Below are 20621 nucleotides of genomic sequence, written 5' to 3'. Positions count from 1 at the left end.
CCAAATAGGCAAATACACATGCACATAACATTTTGTTTATAAATCTTAAAAACTGAATTAAGCAATTTCAAAAATGTTTAAATGTGCATCAGAAGAGAAAGAGCAATCAAAAATGATTTAAAGTTTGCTACTGTTCACATGTAAGAATGTATTAAGAAGACTGAATCTTTTTAACCATATTAGATGGGGGGTGGGTGGATGTGGAGTATAAACATTTATAATTTGAATCATTTATTGTTATTAATTTTAACTTGTCAATGAATATAAGCATTGATCCCAAGGTAGAAATATGACCTCTGATCATATTTCAACAGATCATGGAAGATGTAATGATATTTGTTTTAAGAATAACATTTTCTACCAGTTTATAAAAGTTTATAGATACCCACATTTTATTTTGATTGTAATAGATCATTCGACAATTAAAGGGGGAGAACAATTTATATTTGAGTTTGTTTGGGGGTGGGGGTTCCAAGTCATATATTTGACAATTTTTTAATGTAATTTAAAATAAGACTAAGCCATATTACAGTCATGAACATGAATAGTATAGAACAAAACACAAACTAATACTTGTATATATACATAGGAACTATTACAAAACATAGATGATTGATCTATATCTGGGTTCTTAAATTAATTCATATATCATGTACATATTTTATTATTGTTTCTTTGTTCAAGGCATTTAGTATGTAGTATGTGGTATGTAGGTCATGATCGCAAGTGCTCTTCCTGAAATTATTAAATATCATAAAAACCACTGAGATCCCCACCTTAATCCAAAGATATTATTTCTCCTTAGGTCATTGCACATCAGATCATTATGGCATGTAAGTCATGACCCTAAGGGGTCATCCTGACCCCCCTTAGAATCAGAAATTGTCAATTATCTTTAAATTATTGATGTTTGATGATCCTACATGTATCTCTATTTAATCTTTACTATTAAGTCTCCCGAATGAAATTTGGAGACTTATTGTTTTTGTACGGTTCTGAATACATGTATTATTATACTTCGTCTTCTTCTTTTTCTTCTCTCTCGCTCTGAATTTGTTTCTCAGAGATGGCTGAACAGAATATTGTACAAAACTCTAGGATATGATAGGCCTGCATATCTAGTTGTGCCCCCTGGTTTGATTTTTCTCATTTTGGGTTAGACAACCACTTTTCGGGGGGGGGGGGGGGGTCAAAAGGGTGTGGGTCTAACATTTAACCTTGTAGGAAGAATCGTAGACTCTATTGTAAATAGTAACTTGAAAACGGACAAAGATAATAATATAGGGTTTTTCATAACCATATATTGACTGTTACTGGCAATATATAGGGTTAATTAGATCTGACTCCTGGGGTCAAACCCAGCCCCCAGAAATTGGAAATTACCATATATCTCAGAAACTATTATAATCATGACCCCTTAACCATATATATTCATGTTTCTAATGTCAAGGGGCATCAAACGGTATGTAGGCCATGGGCCCCGGGGGTGGTCGTGACCCCCCTCGAACAGGAAGGCACGAATATCTCGAAAACGGTTGAGATCCACACCCCTTAACCTTATATATTCTTGATCCTTAAAGGGCATCAAAGGTATCTAGGTAATGGGCCTCAGGGTTAAATTTAATTTTTCAAAACCGTAAATTTTCAAAACCTTACTACACATCTATGGAACAGTCCCTATCATATCCCAGGATATTATGTGTTTATCTATCTTAAATCATAAGAGTAGCTCTTGAATCCATTGCAATGAGCTTGACTCTAGTTTTAAAACAATGATTCGGGTTTAAGATTAGAAAAAATATTAACAATTATTTAAATTTTATTTGAAAAACGAAAAATATAAGAGAGCAATTCAGTTTTAATTCATATCACATGTCAAATGATGTTCCGAATTTAAAACTTTTCCTTTTCATGTTTGAAATTCTTTGAACTGATAAATCAAAACTTTCAAATTCTGTTTTCTTTACTTGACAAATTGGGGAAAAGGTATTAAGGGTGTTAATATATAAATAGTGACTGTGTGGGAGGGTAACTGTTGAAATTGACACCCCGAGACAACCATTGTCAACCAACGCGAAGCGGAGGTTGAAAATGCTTTTCGAGGGGTGTCAATCTATTTTATTATACTCAATGTCTTAATTTTAAAGAAAATGTCACAGCCGCTATTTGATGATTTCGCAAATCGTTGTTGTTGATAAATAAACAACTCAGCTGTTTGGATTAGTTTAATTTATATTTTTCAATATATAGAATTGATTGTGATCTGTAACAATTATTACAGAAATGAGTATAATAAATAAACACTCACACAACTAAGATTCACGTATTAAATATATTTTAAGATGTTTGAATATTATTAATTTATGTTTTAGATAATTAATTATTTCTACAGATAACTTAGGCAACTGCAGTAAATGAACTTACCGAGTGACAGATATTTTATATTACTATTTTGAAATAGATAATATAATATGACGAAACTGTTCCTTTCTCTCCGCTTGTCTGGGGGTGAAGTGTGTTAGATATAGGAATTGGCGCCAAGCATGCGCACTTAAATGTAAGGCTTGTAAACCCACTCATTCACTATTTCTCATATTCAACCAATCATACAACTCTCACATGACCCAAACACCTTTGACCTTTCACACTCCAAACTCAACCAATGAAGGTAAAACACCATGAATATGAATGTGGAAACGTAGTAAATTCCAGTGATCTGTAATTCACTATGTTTATAGACGATGATGAAAATGATATATGAATATGAGTACATTATATATTAAAATAAATAGTGAATCAATGAATAATTCACTCTGTGACATATAGCAAAGGTTTATCACACGGGTAATATATATACACCACACGTATGAGATACAGAGTTCTATAGAGGAATTAGAAAACATGATTTGATGTGTGTGCTGTTCATTTTCCGAAACCCCTTAAGATATCTTTATGCGCTTAAAGCGAACAGTCTCGTCCTGCAAAAAAATAGCGATTTTGACATCTATTGAATAGATAGGTTGTCGTTCTTTTCCTGAGCAGATCGATGTAAGTCCCCGCATGATATAAAATAACTGATAATGGAATATTTCACCGTTAAAGATTTTCGGGTTTTTTTTCTTAATAGAAACTATTAAAAAGGCAGCTATCAAAATACAGTATATATATATATATATATATATGTATATATATATATATATATATATATATATATATATATATATATATATATATATATATATATATATATATATATGTGTGATATCCATTTGTCATATTCGTGTTACTTGACTAACATTATGGTAACCAAATTGTTTGTCCAGTAGAAAAACAAGTATTCCTTTCAAAGGAATCTATGATCGGCATGTACATGTAACATCAATGGTTAGCTCAGTTAATGTAATACGAAAGCATTACACTACATGCAATAAACAGTATAAAGCACCTTACGTTTTGTTGATTTCCAAAATAGCGAGGCATGAGTTTTTAGTAGGCGAATTTTATTTTCGATAAATATTCTTACGTATATGTGAAGAAAAAACGAGATTTAAATCATTATTTATGTAACCGTATAAATGTTTTCTTTTCCAGACAAAGGGATAAAAATAATGTTTTTGGTAATCTACGTCTGATTATATATTTAAATCTGGATTTCATTGCATTGTAAATAAAGAAGTGCAAGGGGCAATGCGTGCGCAAATAGTGAAATTTGCCAGATGCCTCAAATGGACACAACTGTGTCGAAGCCGATTACAAAAAGGGAGGGGAAATGGCGATGTTTGGTTTGGGGGGGGGGGGGGGGCAAAAACCTATTTTCAAAGATAACTATAGTGTTTCGACAATTGATGATAACAAAAATGTTTGTTGCTTATATTTGAGGTGACTTATTTTGTAATGATCTTACTAATTTTGTTGATTTAAGCTGTTAATTAAGTTGTATATAACAATTCTTATTTAGACATGCACGTGCTACAATATCACTATGGAGGTAAATATTCCTGTGATTTAATAAATATATTCATTTATTGACAGGGCACATCGACGTTCGAAGCTTAAATGCAGAACTAAAGACATAGATGTTGACATAATCTTAAACAAACTTCAAATAACAAAGAAAAAAATGCTGATAAATGATTCCTTTATTAAATGATGTGAAATATTGCAGGTAGATTTTGTACAATTGGACAATGACAATGATATTTTTTATAAACTCAATAAATAATACATCAGTAGTGTACGTATAATTGGATGCCGATTGAATTTTTTTTTATAAAACAACAAGAGCGTAAATATTTGAATGTTAAAACCAGTGAAAACATGCTAGACCTGACCTCAGGATCATGAAGCCAATTTAGACCTACAATGTAACTCAAATTTTTAGTCAGTTAAAAAATTGATTTTTTTTTTCATTATGCGGCGTTTGAAATGTTAAATTAGCAACTTTATATAAAGACACTTTCATAGCATTTCTCTTTTATCATTGTTTTCAATCAATATATATACATTAAGACAACGTAAAATGTTTATTATAACTTTAGTCTAAGACTGCTTCGTGATCCTAGACCCAGGACAGAAATATAGCACCAAAATGTTTGTTGAAGATAGTCTATGCTAAGTAAATCTTAAATAAATGTCTTAACAATTAATGTGCATTACCATGTTTCTGCATAAAATAGTACAGTCTGTTTCACTATTGATGTTATTACTAGGTCAGGCGCGGATCGAAAATTAATTCATGGGGAGGATTTCTACAACGCATGGTAATTGTCGCAAAAGCAGAAAAAAGAACTTTTTTTTGTATTGTCACATTTATTTCTAGAACACATTTTATCTACCAATTAATAAAGATAAAGTTTAAAATCAATAAACCTCTAGAATTTATATTTGACTACAAGTACCTAGATTCTCTAAAATAGACTATGAACACGAGGCACGATTTTTCACTGCGAAACTGAAAGGGTCAAATAAAACCACGGGGTCTAAAATTTAAATGACAATACCATTCGCAGGGGTGAAAATGGTAATAGAAGAAGGGTTTAAAAGAGGCTCCACCATGAAAAGTCTTTTGCACCTGATCATAGACATGATAAAACTATGCTAATTAAGGAAGTTTCTGCTTTGAAAATAAAAATCTTCACACACCCGTTTAAACGTATCTAAAGATAAACTTCTGCTGATATTGATTTTTCTTGTGGGCAAAACTCCTTTAAAATGTTCCAGAAAGGGAGGAAAAGCGCAATGTAATTTGCCTGCTTTTATCAATGTACAAAAGATCCGAAAAACTTAGTCTGTCTGCATTAGCACAACAGTTTTTAATCTGGTAAGTTTAAAACAAGTTTTGATTTTTTTGTGGAAATATACACGTTTAAGTTTTTTTCCTCTTTTCTCGTATTTTTTTATCAGATGGAACATTTTATTTGGACTGATAACAGGGTATTGAAAATGATACATATCTTATAAAGTAATATAAAACAATTCATTTGGCATTATTAAAGGGAATTTACTTAAATGCTCTATTTTTGTAAATTATCCATAACTACTGATTAATGTTAAATTCACGCTTCACGTATGTGTATCTAATTTTAGAGACAATGACTTAGTTTATCAAGTTTAAAGACAGTTTTTCAGACAATGTATTTTTATGCGGTTGGAAAGCTAGAAAATGATTAACAAAAGATTTCTTTCGAAATATTTCCAAATACTTGTGACGTGTTACTTGAATTGATTTGCAACACAAGTTGAACGACATTATAAAATCCAAATACTATAACAAATCAAAGTACAAAGGCAATAGTATTTTTACATAATTATAATGTATTCAAAAATAATGTACAATGTATTATGCAAAACAAAACAAAAAGACTTCAGGTCATATAAGAATACATTTTTTTTTAAAATTCAATATTTCATTTGACATTAAAAACAAAGAGATGCAGATATAACAAATATAGATACATAACGCTGCTTACATGCACATACCAACCACCTAAAATTTAATCCATCAAATTGATTTCTATTCTCTAGCGGTTTGGATGAGAGAGAGAAAGAGAGAGGGGGGAGAACCAATGAGGTCATATGAGATTCTGTTGCTCTTTAGCAAACAATTATAAATGAGCACAACGTTCAAAACACCGTCTGGTGGTTATATTGTTCAAATACACGTACAAAGCATATCATTTCATATCTTAAACATTTCATATCTTAAATATTTACACACACAGGCACGTAGCATCAGTGGGGGCCAGGGGGGGGGGGGCCCTGCCCCCCCCCCCACTTTTTCTCGCAGCAACAAATTTTTTAAAAATTTACATACAAAAAATTGAATTATCATGGAGTTGCCCCCCCCCCCCCACTTTTTTTTTAGGGTATGTAAAAAATTGATATGAAAATAAGTAAATGAGGGGTGAAAATGAAGTTATATACTATGCCCCCCCCCCCGGATTAGGATTTTGATGATTTTGGAAAAGTTTATATTTCCCTTTTTTTTTTTGCTTGTCAAGATTTTTTGGATGAGTCTGCCCCCCCCCCCCACTTTCAAAAACGATGCTACGTGCCTGACACACCATTAATTGATTTTGTTTTAAAGTCATAACACCATGTTTTATTTTTTAATATACATTTGTAGGAAGAATGTATATATTCGTAACACCAAATTTTATTTTTGAATAAGTGTTTGTGAGAAGACACAAGTATCTGTTACATACGGAGATAGATATCAGGCTATCTTAGACCTATCAAATTGATTTCTATTCTCTAGCTGTTTGAAGGAAAATGCGACAAGCTAAATCCTTCATCAGGATTTAGTTTCGTTTTAAAGAAAAACAAACTTTTTAATGAGTAAATGATTTTTTTAATTGCTAATATAAAACATCGATGTCTATCATGGTTGAGATAAAGTATCATCACTTTTAGGAGATTAATGTATGCCACACCTTTTTTTTAATTTAATTTATATCAAAACATTTTTTCTTTCAGATAAGAGGATATAAAATAAAGAAAGACATTAAACAAATGCATCAATCTGTCTAAAGCGTGGACGTTTACACGACACACGATACACGCTTTAATTTTCTTTTCTTAATATACCCTTTAATATATCAGTGAGAGTTATTTTGACTCATCATATTGATTTCTATTCTCTAGCCGTTTGAAGAAACGACAGAAAAGGAAAAATAATGTCGAAAAAAAAAACATTCGTCACTTTTAAGCGTTTTTTACCTCATAAGAAATAAAAAAGATAAACGCTTATGGCTTGTTTTCTTTATACTTTCTACTATATATCAACTCTTTTGCCCCATCATATTGATTTCTATTCTCTAGCCGTTTGAAGAAATGACCAGGAAAGAATATTTCGAACAATACGTTATTTTTAAGCATTTTTAGTCTCATAAGAAATAAAAAAAAAAGATAAACACTATTATCTTTTTCGTTTTCTATAATATATGAAACTTTTTTGCACCATCATATTGATTTTTATTCTCTAGCCGTATGTAGAATAAGCAGAGAAGGAAACTAACAAAAAGTTGTCATTTTAAAGCAAACATATGTACATATATGTATTTAATCACATTCGAAGATATGAACATGACAGATCAAACTAGTTAACCCATCATATTGATTTCTATTCTCTAGCTGTTTGAAGAAAAATCAAAGATGAAGATTCAAGAAAAAGAAATATTTGCCATTCATGTCAATATTAAGACTTTGTTATACATGCCAGCTGAATATAGACTATCTTTAAAGAAAAAAAAAGGTTTGAAATCAAATTGAACGATCATTTTACATTAAAACGAATGTTCTCACAGGGTACAGCTGTGTCATCCAGTCAACTAAAGTCTGAGTGAAAACTGACTATAAGGTATACTTTTGGCATTCAGCCAGCCAACGAGATATTATAACTAACGAAAACTTGAACATCCAAACTTTGAGGAGAGACAAAATGTACATATATCCATTTTCTGTTTACAAGATAACTGGATTTTTTGTGCAGATTAATACATGAGGAACGGAAGACCTTTTTGTTGCTATAGCAACAAGAGTCTAGTTCTATTCTATATTTAATCTCATAAGATATAGTACTATAAACAATTTACAATTAGAGTTTTAAGAGGAGCCTATTTCGCCAGTTTCTAGGATCAATAGGAAAAGAAGAAATGGAGGCAATTACAATTACCATGCCATCAATATTAAATAGTTTATATAAAACAACATTTCGTTATTTTTATTTCCAAACAATCAGTTTTACAGCATTTCAGCGAATTGGATTTTGTTATTTGACCTTTTTCACGATAAGTTTTACCCCCAAAAGTCTGTCTCTTTTACAGTGGGAGGTTTGGGCCTCAGTCGTCCCCCTTTAACCATCATATTTAATCAGCATGATTGTATACTGTAGTGCAAGAATTCAATATTTTGTTCAGCCATGCAAATTAAATATATGTAACCTAAAAAATTAGTTTACAAAAAAAAGGAATGCGGAGGTGGTAGAGTCGATGGTCGCCTATGATAAAGAATAAAATATTTACTGTCATATTTTCTCACAAAATCGTATTTAGTAATTACACTGAACAATATTGTAAGGAACATAACATTTTAAATTGAAAAGAAATCACAATACTATTATCTTATATTGCTTTAAATACAAGATCAAACTTAGTTAACCCATCTTATTGATTTCTATTCTCTAGCTGTTTGAAGAAAAATCAAAGATAAAGATATAAGAAAAAGAACGGTTTGCCACTCATATCAATATTAAGACTTTGTTATACATACATGCCACCTGAATACAGCAGAGAGTATCTTTAAAGAAAAAGTAGGTTTGAAATCAAAGTGAACGACCATTCTACATTAAATTACAAATGTTCTCACAGAATGCAGCTGGTGTTATTCAGTCAACTAAAATCTTACTGAAATGTGGCTGAGAGGTATGGCTTTGGCATTCACCCACCATTCTCAGCTTTTCAGTTAACATTCAGTTGATCTGATTGCAGAATTTTATTCTGTGTCTGTCACAGATTTCCATCACAGGATCACTTTCTACTAGTCATTCAACAAAATGTTAACATTAAAATCTAGAAAGGTGACATAATGATGGAAAAGTTATGTCATTCAGTCACCTGTAAGATATATTTCAGTTTTGCTTCAATAACGGAGCTTTACCCTAGTTGTTCATGATATAAATAGATAATTAAAATACCATAGTAATTAATCCATTTTTTTGGAGGGGAGGGGGTAAGGGAGGGGGGGGGGTGATTTGTTGGATGGGAAACACATTTACCCATCATAATGATTTATATTCTCTAGCTGTTTGAAGAAAGGGGCGTCTTTATAAATCATTAATAAATAATTATACCATCAAACAAACGTAACCATTTTTAAAAACAATCATATTTATGTTCAAAATGATTAAAAATCTTAATATAAATGCTTGTTTTAGATAGTTTAAATTTAGATATTTTTTTAATAGGAGCTTTTTTTCTCCAGTTTCTATGATTAATCAGGACAGAGGATAAGAAGAAATTATAACTACTATGCCCTCCATATTAAACCTTTTGTATAAAACAACAGGTTTTTAAATCACAAAATGACCAGTTTTACAACATTTCATCATATATTTATTTTTTATTGTTTTTAGCCATTTAAAGGAACAAGAGTTAGCTGACGTTATACAAAATGATTCATTGAATAGTTTTTGCTCTTTAACAGTAATAAGATCTTGATTGAGTCACTCCCCTTTAACCTTTAAATCAAACCTGTAAAGTTGTATTTGGAGTGAAAACATTAAAACATTTTCTTCAGCCATGCTAAATGAATAAATGTTATCCATGTTTGTGTTACTTTTTTTTCAATTCTGTCAATGCATTATGGACTAATCAGCAATAGATTTACGTATTTAAAATTCCTTGACAATATAAATTTTTCCGACAATACAGAATTAAAGTACGGAAGCTTATTGAGGCCAGATCAGTGAATAAATTAATTTATTTTGCGTTAAATCGCAATAATTATTGCGTTTTAATGCAATCTTTTGCGTTTTTTCGCAATGTATTTTGCGTTTAAATGCTTGTGCGATTAAACGCAAAGTGGATTGCGTTAAAACGCAAAGTTTTGCGTTTAAAGGCAATGTATTGCGTTTAATCGCAAAATTATTGCGTTTAAACGCAAAACAAATATTGCGTTTAAACGCAAAGCTATTATTGCGTTTATATGCAATATATTTTGCGAATAAACGCAAACGTTTTTGCGATTAAACGCAATAATTTTTGCGATTAAACGCAATAATTTTGAGATTAAACGCAATGATTTTTGCGTTAAATCGCAATTAATTTATTTGCTTATATATACACTTAGTATATGTACCAAGTCCGTGATTTGATGACACCACTTGACACATCACAAAGACTCAATTTCTGGTTTTCACTTGGAATAACTTATAATGAAATAGTATGTTGTCATAACTTCAGGCATCAGGCACTTCTAAGCAAACGTATCCTGAAAAGAAGGATCGCGCTATAAATAAATACAAGAGAGAGAATAAGTCTGCTCTTATATTTGTTTCCAAATTCTTCCTTAGAGATTACATGCAAAATGGCTATTGATGGATGCACCAGTGATGTTTGCTTGCCGGATACTTTGTATCTAGACTGTGAGAAACAGTTGGATTGAAAAAACGGAAAAGACTTCATCGCAAAGAGCATTATGCCAAGGGGCCTTATAAATAGAGGCATGTCGATTCGTGTGACAAATTAAAACAAATGGAACTTGCACAAACAATTGCATTGATGGCTATACTATGAAAATTTATTGTCTTCAAGATATAACCAAATTGAATAGCTTATATAACCTTTTCAAAAAGTAAAACCATCTATTTGAATAGGTGATTCCATCCATTCACACTCAAAGAGTGATACACGTATCATTTTTTTCAAATATGCAATATCCCTTGTTCACATCACAAGATAAATAAGTGATTGATAGGTAATAATACCAATTCTGATAAATGCTATCACTTTTTCAATAGGTGATATCACTTATTCAAATCAGTGATATAATTAAACGCAATACTTTTGCGTTTAAACGCAATGTTCTTTGCGTTTAAACACAATAGTTATTGCGTTTAAACGCAAAAGAAATTATTGTTTCTGCTAAGCTGGCCTCAATAAGCTTCCGTACAATAGACCTTTGATTGTATTGTAATTTTCCACTTTCAAGAAGAAGGTCAATGACCTACTTTATGAGTTATTGGATAATGAATATTTTTGAGAAACAATGAATAATCCCTAAAAAAAGTACACTATGATTGATATGTTCTTGAAGACTTTATTCTAGCTCCTTAAAATGTGTATGATCAAAGTTTTGAAAGATGATGTTGTTTATGGTTTTTAAGCATCTTTTAATATTTTTATTGCATGTCGTACGATTTTCTGAAAGAATAAATGAGAAAAAATCAACAGAATATGAAAAATTATTCTGACTAATAAATACAATCCGAACTTTCATAATTATGATACTGCTAAACAATTTTGTGAAAATAAACGTTTAACATGTTACTAGGTACTTCAATTACTCTCAAAGTAAAAGGAACATATTTGCAACAACAAAACATGCGCGTATCCAGAACATTTTTCCTGGGGAGGAGAGGAGTCCGGTGGATTCCTAATTTTTCCAGTGGGGGTTCGCATGTTTTGATTAATTTTACAATCATATGTAAATTTAAGAGTTTTGATTTTTCCACGGGCCGACCCCCGCCCCGCCCCCCCCCCTTTTTTTTTTAGATCTGCGCATGCAACAACATTAAATATATCAAAAATTAGTTTAAAGGGCTAAGTTGATATCTTTCATTTGAAAAAAAAATATGGATAATAATATGATCCAGGTTAATTTCATCAATGACGGAGTCTTCTACCACCCAAGATGAACAAACTGAAGAGACTTCAGCAGTTTTACTTGGGACCCTTAAGAAGTGAGGCCTTTCCAGGGTAGTTCACTCCGAAATTTCATACATTTTAAAAAGATGAAAGAATACAATAGAGGTACAATTATTAAATTGAGAAAAGAGCCATCTACAATCTTAGCCAGAAAAAAGAAAGTAAATTTAAGATCTAAGAAGTGACATCCTCTAGGGAAGTTAAGTTCGTGCAGTGATGTCTAGTACCTTGAGTAATGTCCGGCTTTCTCAAAGAATAGTGTTGTTTTTTTCTAAACACTAACGCTTATTTCAGCCACAAATGTTACCTAGGGTTTTTTACCGCCAATTAATTGACCTTATTTGATGGAGAATACTGTGGTTTCATCAATATTCGTTTTATACCAATTTTTGTGGATTTCGTTGTTTAGTTGATCCACGAAATTCAAATGTTCATTGAAGTGCAATTTTTATTACCATTTTGTATTGATAGGGTCATTGGCCACGAATTTACGTATCCTTGAAATTGTGATTTTCACTTTATCCACGAAAATTGATGCCCTTGAATATTAATGAAACCACAGTACTCAAATTTGTTTAAATTTTCTCTGAGATTTTTAAGATGTGCAAAATGAAATCATAGCTGTTTTCAGCTCTTTGAAATTGATAAATTTTTATCATAAGGAAATCTAATAAAGAAAGGTCACTATCTCAAATTCAGTCGATCTTTCTTTTACAATTTCTTTTTAGTCGAACAAGTATGACTGATTTCCGTACAATCTAACCAAACTTTAACCAAAGTAAAACATCAGAGTGTTTATCCTGTGACCTTGTGTGGCTTTTTGTAGCTTTCCAGTCTAGCATTGTGAAATGCGTGCAGCAAACGCCTTAGTATTTCCTTAAATCCCCATTCTTACAAATGTGGTAAAAAAAATTTGAATAGTCATTCAAATAGGCGATGAATCCACATCCCTTTTGTAAGGGTGTTGGTATAGAGGTATTCTCCAACAGTTATCAGCCTTGGTCTAGAAAAAAAATAAACGTCAGCTTTTAATAAAAGAAGGGTAAAATGACACGCTAAACAAATCTGAGACGGTCAAAAGTTTAATCATGTGATTGCCAGAGCATTCGTGTGTAAAAATAAAAATCCTTTACATGGATATTTTTTGCTGGGTGCCTTTTGTTAGAGCAGTGGTAAAAACAGGTTATATTCAGAATGTCGGGAAATACGAATAAATCGCGTGCACTTGTAGATTAATTAATATACATGTAGTAATTATGGACCAATTAAGTATTACGTCAAGACATTGTAGCTTTTGTTTTTGTCTTCTTTAATCTTTTCAAACATTTTTTAACTTAAAAAACAAAACGGATGTCATATAATAATTGTTTGTTAGTCAAGTAAACATTTTCTGTATCTTTCATGAAATACTAATCTGATAAAATATGACGCTTAATCCTATATTAAAATTGGCATTAATTACAAATAAGATTGTTGTTTTACCATTTAGGAGACAATAAAACCCAGATTAAAAATACACGTTTAACGTTACCAATTCACAAACATTGGGGAAAAACAGGCTGTTGTACAATTTAAATTAGAAATATTCTACTTTCACTTTGTAAATGATTTGCTTATTCGGATTTTAACCTCTAAATGCTGAAAAGGGATTTTTTTTTTTCTTTTCAATCAGAACGTAAACATTGATAAATTTGTTTCAAAATGGTAATTGAAATAAATTTGGAACTCATTGATTTATAATAAAAATGATTCTTAGCAAATTTATATTCTTTAAAAAATATATATCTAGTTTTTAGACGTATACATTTAAGGCTTTTAATGGACAATTAAATTGCGTTATTACACAAACCAAGACAATTTATTTTTTAATCATATATTTTTTTTCGCTCACATTTGTTCATTAATAGACAAAATGACAATGCTAATCTTAAGATCTCGCAAGATTTAGCAAAACGTTTACTTTATCGACCCTCAAGATATGATTTGAGTTTAAAATTCAAACATCCTTTTTTCAATATTTTACATCTAGGATTGTTAACTTCCATTTTTAATGCTTGACCAAAATTTGATAATCGGAAGTCAGCTGCAAGTTACAAGGGAGTTACATAGCTCAGATACTAACAAGAAATTTAAATTACTGTTATTAAACAGACATGCATCTTTGACACTGATATGAAGATATACTAGTAACAAACGTTTCAAAATATAGATATAGATATATGGGTTTGCGACGGAGCTAAAACGTAAATAAATTGGCATTGTTCTATATTCTTCACACATGTCTTTCGACTTGCTATTGTAAATATTTACATTTGCAAATACGTTTCCTTATATGAATCTATAGAATGGCGAAAAAGTTTATTCTTTGTGAACGTTAACGTTTTCATGACTTCACAACCATCATAATAAGCGCTTATCACTTGTCGGTTGGATTAACAATTCTAAACGATCTGGCTTTTTCAAATGTAAATAAAAGTAAAAAAAAAACAGCATTGTTAAAAAGTTCACCGTGATATGAACTTGGTTGGTACGGGATTAAATCTTCTGGTTTCAAAATTTAACTTTGATATAATTGAAAAGGTTCTACATTTTGTCAAATAGGGAAAACTTCTCAAAACATAACTCAGGACAAAATGCAAATAAAACTCTCATCTGCTTTTATATTATGCTTCAGTTTGTTGAATCGTGGCCATATTAAAAGACCGTTAAAGAAAAATAAGGTTTGAATTGGACAAAAGTTCAAAAAACTGTCTCCGTTAATCTCCTATTACTCCCATATTAGATTTATGCGGTATTGGTTTTTCAAATATTTAGTCTGAAGAAAATGCTGTAAATGTAAAGTGGATTTCTGCAATTGTAAAACAAAGGTTACAAAACCAATATATTAAAAAATGGTTTAGTGAAATATCTTCGTCAAAAGGGCAAATGTACAAGATTTTTAAGAAAAATTTTAGTTATGAAAATTACATTAATATATTGCCACATAAACTCAGAAATATTTTTATAAAATTTAGAACCTCAAACCACAATCTCTCAGTGAACACTGGGAGATGATACAATATTCCTTTACACCAAAGAATATATAAACTCTCTAATCCAGGTCAAATTGCAGAAGAATTCCATTATATTCTTGAATGTAAAAAGTCATTGACGTTAAGACATAAATATCTTGATGATATACACTGTTCAGCACCAAATACTATGTTGTCTTTTGAACTTGTGTCTTTTACTAACGTATATATTTTATTTTTATGCCTATTTAATATTTATTTACTATCCATCTATTCATTTATAAAATGTACCTCAGATTTTTTAACTGTATATACATGTATATACTGATTGACTTCACGTATATTTCATGGTTTGAGTGAATAAACTGAATTGAATTGATGTTTCGATTTTAATTGGGTTTTTTTTCACATTTATGTACGAATATACTTACTATTTATGTATGTTCCCCTCGTTTAGAATTTTCATGAACTGGCATGGACCGTAGTAGACCAGTTTACACTATTTAATAAAAAGAATTCTGCTTTAATACGGTTCAATTTTATTTCAAGGAGAACAGAAATGATGAGGCATTGTGCTCTTAAATAACCAAAAACAAAAAACAAAAACACAAAAAAAACAAGCAAGTATATGGGTTGTATTGGTAAAAGTTCGAAAAAAATCCCCCCCAAAAAACCCCCAAAAACAAAAATACAAAACAAAACAAAAAAAACAATGTGCAAGTATATGGGTTGTATTGGTAAAAGTTTCAATCAAATCTTGCTTTTGTGTTAAAAATATTATTCCAAAACACATTAGATAACTTATTATATGTTTTCAACAAGCCATTTTGTTAAAAATATGGTAATTTGTTTAATGTACATTATTTGCTAACAAAAAGAAGATTCGAGCTTTGTTAACACAAAAATGAAATCTGACTCTGCTCTTGCTTATAATTTGACTTCTAGCAATCAAAATTTGGCAAATTTTGGAGCATTCATAAGCAAACTATTTTATATATAAAAATGAAATAAAATAAAATTTTGAAACTTCAATCTAAAAATTAAACATTTCTAAGTTCCTTCAAATATTTTTTAGAACCAAAGGGTGACTTTGTTTCTTAAAATAAAATGTACTAACTAGCTCAAAAATAATGTCGTTTGATCTGGAAACAAAGCATTTGTTATATTTTTTTTTCAACTGCGTGACATTTTTACTACTGTTAAAAGATTGTTCTCCTTTAATTAAAAAAAAAATCTGTAATTACAAAGTTGGCCCAAAATTGCTAGGTCATTGAAAATTGTCCCATTATAGATACTTTTAATTTTATATTGTACTTGATGGAAATCTATGAAAAAAAATATTGAACTCGGAAAGAAATAGTGCATGTCTTGAAATTATGAAAGAATATGTGAATATTGAATTTCACTTTGTAAATATCCGCATTTTAGCAAATGTTTCTTTTGCACTCTTATTGATTATAAGTCATTGTTTAGTTCTATACTTTGGTATCTAGGGAATTACAGTTCGCGATTCATAAAATCTTGAGATAAACATAGTAGGTCGCTTGTCTGTTTAGATTTAGACATTTAAAAAATCTACGGTTTATATTGTGTCTAAATATATGTTATGTATGAAGAATACACAAAATAGAAGATGCATCTGGACTGCAAGTGATGTACAATTTATTTAATCGACTTTTAAAGCATTAACGTCCAAGTAAGTTAACATTTTCAGGAAAATTCTAGCGAAGTCATGCTGCTTTCCACTCTAAGTTTTTATCCGAACTGTTTTGCAGTCAAATGAGTTTTAGCTCTTGCGTTGATTAAAACTTTTATCCAAGCCAAAACTTATTTTTCCCCTTCTTATTGCTTACAAATGTAGCCGTTAATATTGTGCCATTCAAGTCAAATTAATTTTACAGCTAGTTACTCTGAAGTTCCGACATTCTGGGGAATCCATCTCTAATTTCAAACTACATGTACATAAATTTCGTTTATCGTGTACATGTTTTTCATGTGAGTATAAAATCTTCATTTGAAGTCAAATAGAGTTCATTAAAATGAAAAATACAGCATACCTGAAAATGTGTGTAAACGTTTTTCGTAGTCCATGATCCTAACACTACTTGCCAAGCATATAGCGCATTTATAAAAAAAAAAAGAAAAAGAAAAGAAAGGTCGACGTCAAACGAAAGGTCGCTTTAAGTAGGGCTCTCATACGTTTATAATCATATCTGGATATTCATGCTTCCCATCGATTGGTTGCTTAGTTTTAAACAAATTATGTAATAGTTATTTGCATGACAAACATTGGCCCCAAGCCAAACAATGAGTTATATAATCGCATGCCGGGTTGAGTTGTCGTGGCCATTTTGAATTGTCTATAGAAGGATAAGTTTGTGTAAACATATAGGGAATTATTTAGATTTCAAATCTTAATTTGTCTTATTATAACTAAATAATGATTTACAGCTTTAAAACCATGTCTAAAAGTTTAATGTCGATCTGATTGGTAAATACCTCCTTTATTGAACATATTTTCAATGTAAAAGTTGAAGGATGCTAACTTCTAGACAAACACCAATAAAATGTATTACACGTAGGTAGCACGCGGAGGGACAAGCCAAATTAAAAATAAAGTTATAACCATCTAAACAGGTTTTTATTCGCCTTCAGTACCACGTCTAAATCACTGGAGTCGGAAGCTAATTGAAAGTTGAAAGGGGGGGGGGGGCGCTAGACTAATCCTCAGAAATATTGAGAAAAAAGTAATTCCCAAAATCATGGAAATCCTAATCCGTGTGGGGGTGGGGGGGGGGGGGGGGCTAGTATGCTTCTGAATCCAACTTCTGAATCTTTCAAGGTTAATTTAGGAACAATAATCTTTCCTGCGAGAAAAAGTGGGGGCTGAACCTTCTATCATGCTATGTTTCTAATAGTTAGGTATAACTTTGCAAAAAAAGTGGAAGGGGGGGGGGGCTAAGCCTCCCTAGCCCCCCCGGTTCCGACGCCTATGTCTAAATGATGTAGGTGAAATAAGATTGGTTTTTTTTAAGTATGCAGATGTTGTGTAGACTAATTTGATGATTTATTCTATTTCTGTTAGTCGGAATTAACATTTTTGTGTGGAATAACAAACTTATTTTATGACGGTGATAGTCCTTTGTTTAATATATGAAATAATGGAAGAAGCATGATGTATGAAAATACGTTATGTCGGTGAGCAGAATTCCTAATAATACAGTTGTGAAGATCGACGGAGAGGGTACGGATGCGGTAAAATCTTCAAAATTTGAAATTGATGAAACCATTTATGACGTTGAAATCGAAGGGATCAGTATTTGTTTGCCTTTTTCTCAATATCGGCTTGAAATTGTACCGGCGAAAAAGCAGACGATGGCAAGTACATCTTCACGTTTCCAATCAGTTGGGGCCTCTGATATAGATAAATTTGTAAATGATCAAGAAAACAAAAACACTCTAAAAAAACATATGTGATATGAATCTGCTGAAATTATTCCTTGATGAAACCCAAAATGAAAAGCGAGCGATTGAAACCATTTCTCTCTCCCCCCCCCCCCCCCCCCCGAATTAAGCGATTTGTGATGCAATTTTTTCCTTGGTGTTCGGAAATCTGATGGTTCCAATTACGAAGCGAATACATGAAGAACATTTATTTATATCTTTGACAGACATTTACGGAGAATGAAATATGGCATACAAATAATATGAAGTTTGGAATTTTCTAAAGTTAGGGAAGTATTAAAAGCAAAACAAAAGGATCTGAAAAGCGAGGGGAGGGGCAATATATCCCAAAAATCAGACGAAATAACAGACGAAGAAATAAATCAATTATGGGAAAAAGAACTGTTGGGTGTAAACAATTCCGAGAGTGTGATCAATTCCCTGTGGCTTTTTAACACTATATTTTTGGCCTAAGGGGCTCCGACGAACACAGATCAATGTCATGGGGGACATCTTTCTACAAAAAGACAGCAGCGGTGTCGAACTTTTAACCTTCAATGAACGTCAATCCAAAACCCGACAAAGAGTTAATCCTCGAGACATTCGCGTTATCAAGCCATAAATGTGGGAAGATTTAGAAGTACCTGATCGTTGTCCAATTAAAATATTCAAATTTTACCAAGAAATAAGACCCTCTGCTTTCTGCAATCCTGGTGACCCGTTTTATTTGGCAACTCACACGCATCTGTCCTTAAGGTCAGACGACACGTTCTTTGAGCATCTTTTTTTATCTCCTCGTTTTAAAGAGTTTCAGTAAAAGTATTATTATTTAAAATCATTTTTGATTTGATTGAAATTTTATTTATATATAGATATATGCCAAGATGGCCAAGTGGTTAGAGCGGTGGCCATTCCCTGCTAGTAGCGCAGGTTTCATAGGTCGTGAGTTCAAGCCCGGCCCCGGTGAAGCTACAAATTATAATATTATAGTGAATTTTTTTGGTATCAGCAATTCAATGGTATTTTCAAAAAAAATATAGGAGATTGCATACTTAAGTATTTTGCAGAAATGCCTGGTATAAGTATCCTAATTTTTTGCAAGAAAGCTTGTCAAAGTAGTAGTAAATCAATACCAAATTCCTGGGAAAAGTTATGTAAAATTGAGGAAGTACATTGTGATATCATTTTATCAACACATAAAATGATATATGAAAAGTGACATCACCATGTACCTGCAAGAAATGGTACTTGGCGAGAATTAGTCGCACACCAGTAGAGTGTTGGTTTGTGAGCTGAAGGGTCCTGGAATCGAACCTAGCTGTAGTAATTTCATCTCTTCTATTACAAATAATAAATTATCTTTTAAAAAATAAACATGATATTTTACTTATACAGGTCTTACTGAGGGTGCAGAATGTCTGAGATCTTCCACTTGTTGTAATCCATAAAATCCAAGGCCCCAAGTCAAAGGGTATATAGAAAACAACCAAGTATTATGATTAGAACTGGTGGATTTTTAAGTAAGAACGATTTGATTTACAACGGAATTGGACAATGTTTTTGACATTCCGTATTGTTATTAAGAAATGAAATATCACGCCGAGCCAAATCTCTCAAATGAACCAAAATTACACCGGTACCTGAGTTTTCAAAATTTAAAAGCCTCTAGTTATCTCAAATACCCAGTAAATGCTTTATGATCAATCCATTTATCATATTTGGTAATCTCCCGTATAAATCACCAAAGAAAGCATTTTATTGTGTAAATATCCTCTCCACACCTTGCCACACATTTAACATCTTATTGATAGCGAGCGCAACTCGCCGGCGCGTAGCGCGGGGGGGGGGGGGGGGGGGGGGGGCAACTCTATGATAAGTCAATTTTTTATATTTAAGTTTAAGAAAAATGTTTGCTGCAAGAAAAGAGGAAATAAACTGCAATGAGCATTATGTTCAAATCATTATGTTAAAATATTTATTATTCAACAACATTGTATCTGAGATCAATTCTACTTATAAATGAATAAAATATCTTGTAAATTATGAATAATGACAATTTACTGAAAAATAGATATGTTTTATTTTGGTTTGCATTCAAATTCGATCATTTACGTTATGTTGCTATTTTTATTTTCATTGATTTATCATAATTCAATATTTAATAACATGCTGTGCTCGCCCTAACAGTAGCGCCGTTAAACATATTAGTGCTGATTAGATAGAAATACAGAGGTTGATGAAC

At 31.5% G+C, this 20621-nt stretch overlaps 1 long non-coding RNA gene across 1 annotated transcript; it reads right to left on the bottom strand.

Annotated features, from left to right (window-relative positions):
* Nucleotides 1–7882: 7882 nt before the first annotated feature.
* Nucleotides 7883–17097, bottom strand: LOC128164171 (uncharacterized). Its single transcript, XR_008240912.1, has 3 exons — nucleotides 16993–17097; nucleotides 15367–15434; nucleotides 7883–12927 (listed from the first exon to the last, which is right to left on the bottom strand). It is a non-coding gene; the product is annotated as an uncharacterized LOC128164171 (long non-coding RNA).
* Nucleotides 17098–20621: the final 3524 nt, after the last annotated feature.

This window comes from Crassostrea angulata, chromosome 9, assembly GCF_025612915.1.
Source record: "Crassostrea angulata isolate pt1a10 chromosome 9, ASM2561291v2, whole genome shotgun sequence".
Lineage (NCBI taxonomy): Eukaryota > Metazoa > Mollusca > Bivalvia > Ostreida > Ostreidae > Magallana > Magallana angulata.
The sequence above is the reverse complement of the archived record's forward strand: the minus strand, read 5'-3'. Positions and strand labels throughout refer to the sequence as shown.